Source organism: Numenius arquata, chromosome 3 (genome assembly GCF_964106895.1).
Source record: "Numenius arquata chromosome 3, bNumArq3.hap1.1, whole genome shotgun sequence".
Taxonomy (NCBI): domain Eukaryota; kingdom Metazoa; phylum Chordata; class Aves; order Charadriiformes; family Scolopacidae; genus Numenius; species Numenius arquata.
This window is the reverse complement of record NC_133578.1, coordinates 34,523,438-34,535,957: the sequence shown is the minus strand read 5'-3', so window position 1 is coordinate 34,535,957 and position 12,520 is coordinate 34,523,438.

The following is a 12,520-nucleotide window of genomic DNA, read 5'->3' as shown; positions in this document are numbered from 1 at the left end:
TACCTGATCTAAAAAAACCAACCACCACCCAACAGATTAAACTTGTAGATCTTTTCATCTGCTTTTCATTCACAGGTACAGATCCAACTGATAGCGAGGCTGAGCCAGCAGAGCTTCATTGCTTGGTTGGAAAAACCATGTCTTTGCTGTTCTAGTCTGCTGGGGCTCTTCCCCCTTTCCAAGCTGAGCTCTGCCGAGGCTCCAGCAGACCCTCACGCACAGTCAAGAGCTTCCACCGCAAGGCAGAGGCTTGAAATCAGCCACCTCTTCTAAAAAAAAAGTACCGGTGTCCTCCGAGGCTGATTTGGACAGTGCTGGCAGATGTGGAGCAAAGCCAGGATCAGTCCGCCTCACTGGTCACAGGAGTAAGTTCTCTACAGTATCTACTATTCCTCTCTCATTAGCAAGGCATAGAGTGAAGGAGCTGCTTTGCATCGAGCCCTAGCCAACAGTGTCGTCAGTCGGCTTGTCTGGGATACCCCATAGAGAGGGAACCACGTGCACTTTGTTGACATCACAAGAGGACTAAACTTCTTGATTTTGGGTGAATCAAACATTGCTTTAGGCAGGTTGTGGGGCCAGACGCTGATCTCCATTATACCAGGGGAAGGTTGATTACGGTTGAGTTACTCCAAGCTAGAACAACAGGAACAGGCCAGAAACTGGTGAGGTTTTGCCATGTTTCCAGGCACATCTACCAGAAAACATAAACAAACCCACAATTAATAGGTCCTTTGCCTTGCATGCGAAGTTATCAGAAAAATAGTGGGCGTACAAAAGTCAAGGGCAAAGGACCTTAAGGAGGTTCCTTAACAATGCTGGTACCTCCACAAATGTTTTGCTTGTGCCTTCAGAAGGCAGAACTTTCTTGCAGAAAAGAAAAAAAGCATCATGGAATCCAGCTGGTTTTAATGCCCTTGAAATCTTTTAGTAGGTTTTTGGTTTTTTTTTTTTAAAGACTAAAGCTATGGAAAAATATAGGTATGGTGCCGTACACAGAAAATGGGGAAGACAGCATGAAAGTGCTGCTAGAAGAGCGTTGTTCTCTACAGAATAGTGGTGAAAGAAAATATAGGCAGGAAGAATCTTCAATTAAGATAGTATAAGGAAGCAAATATTTGAGGAACCAGTAAATCAACTAGATAAGGGTAGAATAAATGTAATTCAAAGACCAATTTCTTGTTGTCATATGTTACAAACATCAGAGTGCAGGGCTGCATTTGATGATGGACTATAGAGTACAAAGTTGGAAAAGAGGCAGTAGCTCTCTTTAAAGCTCCCTGAAAGATAAATAAATCACAGAGGTTATTGTATCATGCTGTCAGCGAGGTTTTTAATAAGTAGGTACAATTATTTTAGGCATGAAGAAAATATAAGAAATATCTGCCCCCAAGGGCTGCTATTTTCTCAACAAATGTGCTGGCAGAGAAAGTCGAGCAGAGACATAAATATAACCGGATGGGAAACTATGTGCTGGGGAAAAGGAGTTTGTGATGCTGTTAAAAAAGTGCCCAGTACAGAGAAGCAGATCCCAGTGGAAGACTTTCGCAAAGGGGGGAAAAAACCCCCAAGTTTTACGTATGTCAATGAAAATGAGATACAAGGCATAAAGCTAGGCATCAGTAAACTTATACAAAGCCCCAGACTTACACGGCATAGAAATAGGCTTAGGACAATCTCTGCAGTTGATCGGTGCTGGGATGGGAGGTGCTAAGTCCCACTTGCATACGTGAGGGACAGTTTAGAAAGCCTTTCCTCTTACTGGTGAGCATTAATACTCATCATACTGTTGAAACCAGTGCTCTATCTGGGGTGAATAAAGGCTTCATCATTTCAATTTCAGGCCAAGTCTGATGATTCAAAATGAGTTTTTCCCAAGTAATGACCCTCCACATAAGGACTGGAGGATTAGAATAATTAGAGAATATTCCTATCAGCAATATGAGTACCAATAGAGGTTTTTTTGGTAGATAACTAAAGGAAGAATAACATTTATTTCTCTGTTAGGGAAAGTAAATGTAAAGTAATGGAGAAATGTCTAAAGTAAAGAACGATAAATGTGGCAGATCAAGGTTTCACACTTAGATACAAATGTTATGGGTACGTGGGCGGATAAACTAAATGTACACCTTGAATTTTAAAATAGTCGTAGTGACTTAAGAACGTGCCAAACTAAGCGCAGTCTAATGATACACTGTAGAGGGCAGTCCATGTATCTTATTTACAGGCTGCACAGCAATTTCCAGTCTCACATCAGGCTTGCTCCTGGCCTACCAATGAGAACCCTAAATTCTCTTTGTAATTACTGTTCTCCATTTCTGTAGCTATTTCAGTTAGTTTTTAATTTGCAATTTTTTAAACCTGACAATTGCATCTGGAGGGAGGAAATCTGTGGAGGCCTTTTGTTTGTTTGTTTTAAAGTTGTTAAAGAGCAGTCTTGCAGCAGCCCTGCGATGTCAGGTGTGGGTACTGGGGGGTACCATCACAGCCCACGCTTGGACCAAAGACAGCTGGTACTCTTTGTTTCAGGGCTAGTTTGTAGAGCCTGGCAGTGGCAGGCATTTTAGCGTGTGAGTTGAGCATACTTACAGTTTGAGGGGAAAAAACCCTCCTCTGTCTATCCCTTAGAAAAGAAAATTGCTGTGGTTACTGTAGTAACGGTGATCTCATCATCGCAGTACGACAACTTCTGAACGAACAGCCAGTACTGCAGTTGTGGAGTGTTGCACATATATGACTGTAGCAAATAGGGCTTGGATAGCATTTTCAAACTCATCTAGGCTACGCCTGTGCCCCAGGGCATGACTGGCTCTACCTTCACCAGGCAGGTGTCTGTCTAACTCGGTTTCTAAAGTCTCCAGTGATGGGGAAGGGAATGTTTTTCCTTGTCACAGCTGTTGCCTGTTTCGTCGCCTGCAGCGTGAAATGGATGGCATTTCCATACAGTTTTTATATTCACTGGTGTGAACTGTAGCTCATGTCTCTGTTTAATAGATTGCACTAATGACCAACTATTTGGGTAGTGATCTTTGTTGTCTTCCTTTTTTTAATGTCATGGGAGTCAGCATATAAAGATGTAATGCTTAGGAGACGGTGAAGAGCTGAGCTGTCTTCTGCCTTTCCGTGGCTGGAGAGCACCTGGGCAGACTCAAAATAAGCCTTTTTCTATCTAGTCTATTAGGCTGTATTCCTTATTTAGAGGATTGATTCTCTCCCTTGAGAGTAGTATCTCTGCCCTTGAAGTAGTATCAAATCGTTTTTGTTTGTGACTCAGTTCCTTCATTTTGGCTTTTAAATTTGCTGTCATCACTAAATAATAGATCTAGGATAACACCAGGTTGTAAGAATATCTAGGTCTTGAGGAAGAGAGAAATGGCCACCTAAGCAACTGCTGACCAGAAGGTGTAACGTGTTTATCAGATGCAACAAGTCAGAGGCCACAGTGCCTCAAGAGGAAAAGTGGATGGTTGTTTTAACTGAATTGATAGCCTCAGCACGAGCAACACACTCACTTGTTCAAACAGTTTAGCTTCCTATTACCGGCATACTTCATTTTCAACTAAGGCACTCCCAATTTTCAGGCATAAGAGTAAGAAACTAGTAATAGCAGAAGAAACACTATTTCAATGAAAGCCCTTCAGTCCCGTGATAACTATTTTTTTCTCTTTTATTTATCAGTTTGAGCTTGTGCGGCATCCTTTCACACCTCACTCCTGACAGCACCTCGGTCCATTGCCCTGAGGAGCAGGTTGGATGCAGATGCCACCTTATCACATCCTGCAGCAGGACGGAGGCAAGGAGATCATTCATCTGCCTCGCAGTGCTTTTCTGTCTCATACTTTGCTCCATTCAGGTGGTTACAAATGCTTTTGCAGACTTTCTGCTTTTAATATATTAATAAAAAATATGGAAGGTTTTTTATTTCTTTAGCTCTCAAAGTTCTTTTTTGGTTTTGCTGATTTCCACTTTGGGTTTTTCCCAGGTAATCTCTGTTCTGTTTGTTTTGCCTGGGCTGTGCTTTCATTTCCTGAAGGACAGGTGTAAAGTTCAAAGCGATGCATGAATCACTGCCGTTTGGCCATAAGGCTCATCTCTGCCCTGCCTTCCAATTCTTCTCCCTCCACTCCCCTCTTCTTTCTGGATAGAAATGAGATTGGCTTCAAAGTCTGGTATAATTTCTTGTGTAGCATCCATGCTGAGTTTAAGGATTTTAATAGTGGTATGGATGCCACTAAGAGCTCCTTTCCTAGCCCCCAGAAACTCTGCTTCTTCTCCCATCCTGCCTATTTCTCTAGTCCTTATTGAAATTTTTGCGTCAGAAGCTGATTTCTTCTTGAAGATACGGAAATTTAATGATCGCTCAGCAAGGGTAACTGGGTTTCTTCATGGACTCATTTCCGTCTGCCAAGCTGGATGCCATGTGAGACCTGGTGCTTTCAGGCAGTGCTTAGAAGAGCCCAAAGAGGCCAGAGGCACCGTCAGAAAGCATCAAAATGAGATTCACTCATGAAAAGGCAGGCAGGGACAACAGCTGAAGCCATCATCCTTCACAGGAGGGAGACTCCTCTGCAATGGAGAGGAAGGGACAGGTGTGGGGAGGGAGGCAGGAGGTCAGGCACTGCAGTCCGAAATCGGCAGCCTGGCCAAGGAAGTCCAGAACCAGGAAAGGCGTTTTAGTGCAAAGCCCTGCAGCCCCACACCGAGGCACTGCTCCCACCAGACAACCCAGCAGAGTAGCCCTGTTCTGCCTTTGCCCAGCTGGCAAGGGTGGTCCTCTTCCCACGAAAAGGGGTGGCCAGGGGAACACAAGGCTGAAGCCTCCCACCCATGTCATGGTGGGCCCTTGTCCCGGTTTGAAGCAAAACCGAACCAATTTTCTGTTCTGTAATTTTACTTCTCAGCTAGGCCTCCTCTAACTGTCTGAAATTAATGGTATATTGTGGAGAAAACTGCTCGTTCTCAGAATAAGACCAATGTTTGTGCTCCATGCCAAGGAATGGTATGCAGAGAGGCCCTTGCTTATACTTATTGCTATAACAACCAAGGTCAGCCAATTTCATTATTTGCCCCCTTAGAGGGTCGGAAATGGAAAAATGTAGAAGGGTCACATCTGTAGGGAGGAGCGGACAGGACAGGTGACCCAAACCTGACCCACTGGGGTATTCCATCCCATCTGCCCCATGCTCAGTATAAAAGCTGAGGGATCAAAGGGTCAACTCTTTTTCTTCGATGGCCGACGTCCGAAGAGGACTCTGTTCATCTGCCTTTGATCCCGATCCGCGTGTTCCTGACTCCAGAGCTGGAATCCAGGTCCCATCCATCACTGAGTCCAGTCTGGGACTTCCCCAGTGCCTGCCGGTGATGTGACCGTCATCCTGGGAGCTTGATACGGTTTTGTATATATTGTATCTATTTCATTATTTTCTTCTTTTTGATTTTAAGATTAATTATTCATTAAAGTAGTTCAGTTCATTTTAAACTTCTAAATCTCCTTATCTCTCCCTCTCCTCTCTTTTTTTGGTGGGGCGTGGGGGAGGAGGACCATCTGTCAGTCTGGTTTTGGTAAATTTGGCTGAAACCACTACAGCCCTTCTTAAGGACAGGTCCCCACCTGCAGATGAGGGTCCTTCAGTCATTTGGCAGAGTGACGGGATCACCAGGCTTAATTTAATTTTTGACTGGTCAAGATTTGAGTGATTTGATTACTGCAATTCTCTAGAGGAAAAAAAAAAAAAAGCCATTATTCCTGCTTCCTGCTGTATTTGACTTTGATAAAACAACGGATTAGTTATCACTGAGGTAAAGGCATCAGCTGACTGGAGTTTTCGGCGGGAGTATTGTGTGTTTAAATGATAACAGGGCTACGTGAACACACACAGCACCTTTTTGTTAAAGGTGCCTCCAACTTAATGAAGTGTTACATAAAAACTAAATTGTCCCCAGATAGTTTTAGTTGGGAGTATTTGGGTAATACACAGAGCAGTAGCTTATTAGAATGGAAGAAGCAAACAAAAAAAAATAATGATGAAAGGGATCCTTGATTCAAAATGATATTGCTTGCCTTACAGCATTGACATTTGTGTCAATACCGTATTAGTGGTAATCAAATTTCTCATTGTCTGCTGCAATGTAACCAACTCCTCGGGTATAAAACTCCATTAATCATGGAGGTGTGCTCTGTGTCTGTGTTGGTGGGAAGATAAATTAGGTGGCGCTTTGCAGATCTGCTGGAAGAGAGGACGGCATGCGCTGAGTATAGATGGAGAACGATAAGCAAAATCTATTCCTAGATCTTTTTCCTTGACATTTTCTCTCTGTACCAAGCCAAAGAATGGTTCAGAGACTGTAATTTTATTAACTATCCTGCATCAGTTTGTATCATAGTTTTCACGTTAGAGCAGATGAAAGTGTACTTCTCTGCTTAAGGCAACAAGTTGCGGGGCATGAGTTTCTGTAACTCCACGGGCATTTTCACCAGCTTAAAATGGGAGTAGGCTACTAAATTTCATAGTTGTCTTGGTCCTGATAGCAACTGCAATGCTGTCAGCAGACTCGGGAGACCTAAGTCTGCCATCGCTGCGCCACCGACCTCCTGCGTGATGTTGGGTAGGTCACTTCATTTTGCTCTACCTTGTTTCCCCTGTCTGAAATGCGGGTAACAGTACTCCCTGCACCCAAAAGGCACAGCGTTAATAATGCCACGTTAGTATTCATGAGAAAGATCCAAAGAAAGAACTTGTGGGTGTGGCTTTTTAAATATATTTGGGTTTCTGAAGCCGTGTGAGATGAGGATGCGCTGCACGTGGCGGATGCCAGATGGCCGGTGTTGAGTCTCTGCACCCACTGCCTGCACCCTGTCCCTGGCGTTCTCTGCACGGCTCTACCTACGCCCTTGGGAAGGCCACTCGCTGTGCCTGCAATCAGGGGGCTGCGCTGTAAATTAGCGCGCAGCTTCGTTGCAGCCTGGATTACATGCACAAGGAAACTTCACTCCCAGGACTTTTCTTTCCAGTAATCCCCCTGTCATTTTCTGGAGCCTGTTCTTATCCCAGTGACTTGCTTCCACATAGTTTGCCTGTGCTTCAGCCCCAGAAGTTGTGTGGGTTCTCTGAGGGGCTGTATGTTTGAGGAGGTGATTTCAGGTACTAAAGCATTTAAGTGGGTGGGGTTTACCTGAGGGATTACTTTTATTTAAAACTGATCATACCTTCAGTATGTTCAGTTGCAAAGTCATTACAGTACTTCTTATCTTCTGACATAGAGTTCTTGGTAATAAAAATGCCAAGTGTTGTTACTGTGTGGAGTGTGACAGGGCTCTGCTCTGTAAGACAGTTTAGGAATCTTTGGTTGTCCATAGCAACCTGAAGGCATTGAAATATCGGCTTGCACATACATGGGGGTTTGAAAGGCTGCTGTTACCGGAGGCTGCTAGGAAAAGGCTCTCTGCTTTGTCCCTGAGTTGATGTCCTCCTCATCACTCCTACCCACCCCATAGAGATTTCTGCTCTTGTCAGCACAGCGGTTTTTACCAGGCTGGTAGTCATCCTCCCTAGGAGCTGTGCATTGCCTACAGAGAGAAATCAGTACCAAAGCGACATGTGCAGGAAGGTCCTAACCAGAGTTAGCCCCTATCCTGCAAAGACGTCAGTGCTGTGATGTCCACCACAACAGAGGATGTGACAGACCTGGAGCCATCACAGAAGACCACTGAGTTCACTGGCGGCGGATGCATTGTAAAAAGGTAGACTTTCTTTTAGTCTAAAGTAGGAGAGAAAGGGACAGGAGCTACCTGTGTCTCACACTCTCAGGTCTCTCAGGCCGCAGTCTGGGCAAAACCTCTCTTCCCTGTGCCACAGTTAACAAATGGGAGCCAGGGCAGCATCCCAGGCTGTAGCCAAGGTCATCGGCCCAAAGTTTAGTTGCTGTGTGACATGACTCAACATCGCAGGATTCCCCTTCTGCTGCAAGTGTCTCAAATTAACACATCGGGTCACCCTAAACCTGTTACTGACCTTGTCAGAGGTTACATCCCTCATGTAATTTAGAAGACCCATGTGCCAGTCAGCTAGTGCACACTCTGTCCTGGTGCAGGGTGTTGTGACAGCCCTGAAAGGGTCACCACCGTGGGTGCTTCATCACTCCCTGTCACCGCCTCGCTCCTTAATACACCACTCTGCTGGGAGCGAGAACCTGGACGGACTGCTCAGCTGCACCAAGCCGCTTTTGCAATATTAGAGTATGAAGACATTTTCAGCAGCTTCTGTGCTTTTGGCAGCACCCAGTCCCTGCTGTAATTAGGCTTGGGTGTCCTCCAAACTGGTAGAAACTTCAAAAGCCCCGAGTCTAACCTTGGGGGAATGTAGGTAGGGCTGTGATCTCCAGGCAATATTATCCTGGGAGCCCTTCAGCTCCAGGCCAGTTTATATATTCAAGGCCTGACACAGGAAAAAAGAGACTTACGGTCTGATGCCTTCAGTCTTTTAATCCCTATTTCCACCAGTAATCCTTTTCCTGTGAGTACCCCCTACTCATGCAAGTAGTGCTTTTGGCTTCAGTGGAGTGTCTTTGACCTGCCTGCATTTAATGTAAACTAAGATTACTTTTGGCATCTGTGGAATCCTAAAAAACTAAAACAGCAAAGCATGATCCAGGGCAACAGGCTTTACAGACCCAGGAGGTCACACTGGAGTTTACATTCGCTGCTGGCAATTCCAGGGGATTGCTAGCACAGGCATAGCAGACGAATTTCCTTTCTGACTGCAAAATAAACACTGTCTGTGGGGTAAATATTAAAGGAGTTACTGTAACAGGAGTGGAAAGGGAGGAAGGCTTCTTTGTCAAATGCAGTCAAAGGATGTCTGTTTACCTGATGTCCCCACGTAGAAGACACTGCTTATTGGAGTGTTTTGGAAGTCAAGAGATAAAGCCTTAAATACGGACAGCCAGTGAGCAAAGATGACAAGCGCTCTTCCAGCTTTTCGAGTTTTGTGTAATTGTGGCCATTGCTAATTTTCATACCGTGATGGTTTAACAGTTCCATGCTTGTGATTGCACAGCCCGATTCACATGGGAAATGCTTCTTGGAGCCTAATAAGCACTAAGGTGCACATCCTTCATGCTGCCATGGCAACAGCGGGATGCAGGAGAGCTGGGAGGGCTGTCTGCCAGGAGCCGCTGCACCTTGGCAAGAGAACTGCCCTTTGGACGTCCAGATTGGCTTAATTACCGGCAGTGGAAACTATCTGGTGTCTAGTGACCAATTCTTCAAAGGAGTGATACTTCCCTGTGCAGAATTAACCCTTTGGGTGCTGGCTTCAGCTGCGTGCTGGGCCACCTAGCACAGCTGTGTGTAGCCAGGGGCAGGCAGACCCAGGGGGACTGTGGTGCTGTGCGGCCTGGCAGCGTTCCTGCAAAACTGTTAGTCTTGGTGGGGGAGCCTAGGTAAGCTTCACTGACAGTGTTCTGGCATTCCATGTCAGATTGTGTTTTGAGTTTTTGTTTTTACCCTGCTTTCCCAGTCATTGCTGATGCCCATCCCTTTCACTGCTGGCAGGGCACACGCAGGGCAGCCTTCACACCCTGCTGACCTCCTCCAGGCAGGGCTGAGCGGCCCTGGGCTTCTGGCAGGACAGCTGGTAACAACAAATTCTGTCCCACAGAGAGCTCTGGTACTTTGACACTTATTTTCCCCCAGGGGAGGGACAAAGAGTCATTTTCTCTCTGTTCTCAGAACATGACTCTGAAATCATAGAACCATAGAATGGCTAGTAGTTGGAAGGGACCTTAAAGATCATCAAGTTCCAACCCCCCCTGTCATAAGCAGGGACACCTCCCACTAGAGCAGGTTGCTAAAAGCCCCATCCAGCCTGGCCTTAAACACTTCCAGGGATGGGGCATCCACAACCTCCCTGGGCAACCTGTTCCAGTGTCTCACTACCCTCACAGTAAAGAATTTCTTTCTAGTATCTAATCTAAATCTCCCCTCTTCCAATTTAAAACCATTACCCCTTGTCCTATCGCTATACTCCTTGATAAAGAGTCACTCCCCATCTCTCCTGTAAGCCCCCTTCAGGTACTGGTAACTGCTATAAGGTCTCCCCAGAGCCTTCTCTTCTCCAGGCCGAACAACCTCACGTCTCTCAGCCTCACTTCATAGGTGAGGTGCTCCAGCCCTCTGATCATCTTCGTGGCCCTCCGTTGGACTCATTCCAACAGGTCCGTGTCCTTCCTATGCTGAGGACTCCAGAGCTTCCAAGTGCTGAAGTCAGGTTTTCCAGGTCAGCCAGGCAGAGAGTTCCCCTGTCTGAGCAGTGGCAGTGCCCACAGAACAGCGGCTTGGATACCCCATGTTCTCGATTCTCCTCCGTGGCCCAGATTTCCAAAGGGGAACATCTCCTGTGCTGTGTCCTGGCCAGGAAAACCCCTGTTGCTGCTGAGGGGGGACAGCAGGATGGAAAATTAAATGGGGGAACGTAAGCCATGTAGGAGAATGGGGGCATGAAATAATTTAACTGTAGTTCCTATTAAGTACTCTGACAACTTGAGTATATACCTCTTCATGCCAAGCTGAACCAACACCAACTGTTTGGTGGTTTGTTTTTTTTTTTTTTTCATTCCATTTGACAAACTCAAGCAGTTTGATTAAATTCCCACGGACCTGAAACTATTTTGCTGTGTCTTTACTCGTGCTTTGGTAGAAATGAGTATTTCCCACTCTTAGGTCTTGACATTAAAGAAAGGGAGCGTTTTGCACTTGCCACCACTGCTAATTTCAGTTGCTTGATGCAGCTTTAGCGATGGGGTTCCTGCCACTGTTATACCTCTTGCTTCTGGGATGAGGGGAGTGATGACTGATAAGAGAGCCTGGGGCTATTTATAAAGCCCTTAACTTGCTCTGCAATTTGCACACCAGATGCCTCCATGCCAAATCAACCCCGTGAAATCAGAGGGTGGCTATCAAAATGATGCTCTGAGCATCTCACACACCTCAGCTGAGGTGAATGGGTAACCTGTACCTGATGAACTCTCCCAGGAAGAGCCTGTGTGGCCATAATGCCAGCATGGAGTGGCCCGTGTGACATCTGCTCCACGTGAGCTTTCTGCATCCTCCCCTGATGCATCATTTGGCTGAAAACAGACAACACTTCCTGCTAATTACGTGCTGCTCTGCTACCTGCTAATTAAGGAGGGCTGCAAAGTTGAGATGTGGGCTCTCCAGGGTAGTGACCACCAAATTTAGTGAATGTGGAGGTGAAGGATAAAAATTTTAATAGTGAGAGAACCTGGAATGGCTAATACAGCAGTGGTTGGTCAGATTTTTTTAATCTTCTTCAGGATTTATTGATATTCCTGTTCAGAATTACGCCAATATTGATTGGGATAAATGTATTTAAGTTCCTAACTCTAGGGAAGTGAACACAATGTGGTAGGAAAAGCCATTTCTTCTTATCTGGCTGGAAAAGAAGCCCAGTTGTGCTCACACAGACGCATTTTGGAAAAATAAATAGCAGTGAGAGACACAGCACCGTGGCTTTGCAGGCTTGCAGAAAGGCCATCAGAGGAGGGAGTTCCCTCTGCAGGCTTCAGAGAAGGCTTCAGGGAACTGAAGGAGTGGCTCCCAGTGCTGGGAACTCGGCAGGGTTTCCTGGGAGTGAGCAGCCATGGAAGGGGCTGTGCTGAGAGAGGGTTTCTGTCAGGCTAAACAAACCTCTCCCTCGCAGCAAGGGGTTCTTGGTCTTGCTGGATGGACCCTGTGCATTGCAGATGGGCAGGGACGATCAGATGCCCAGCTCTGTCACGCTGGACTGGCCATGATTTCACCTTGGCAGCTAGGCTGACAAATGTTATGAGGAGTTTTCTTAATATAACCTGTGTACATTGCAAAGTTTCATTATAGTTCCAATATAGGGCTGGCTTTCAAAACCAGAAAGGTGCAATCAAGCTTCTGAAATTAACATCTGGTTAAAGCCCAGCTTATATGAATGTTTAAAAAACTCTTTCTGTATCACAAGATAAAAATGAACTTGAATATGGAAAACCTGTACGAAAAGTATTCATAATGTATGTCATTATTTATCTTCTTTTACGTAGTATCTGATGATGATCAGGATCTAACTTATTTAGAGGGTTATTGAACCGTGTTATTGAGGTGTTCATGTATCAATTCTGCATCACAGCAGCTGAAGCATAGTCATAAGAGATGGATGACTAAATGGCAATGAGCAGATGATGTGCCTCCTTAATGATCCTGCAGGAAATAAGCAAACCGGACAACATGGAAGATTTTCCGTGGACACACATACGTCCCAGTAAGTACTTTCTCAGTCGGACTCTCCGTGTGTGAGCCCATGTGGAAGGGAGAGGCAGATTGACTCTGCTCAGACCAGTAAAGTGCACTGAGGGTATCACAGGAAATACTTTGCATCAGGGAATAAAATACTACTCCTACTCATGTCAGTGGTGAGATAATTTTGATAGCTTGCTGTTTGCTTCCTTTGGCAAGAAATAGCAGACATTGCAA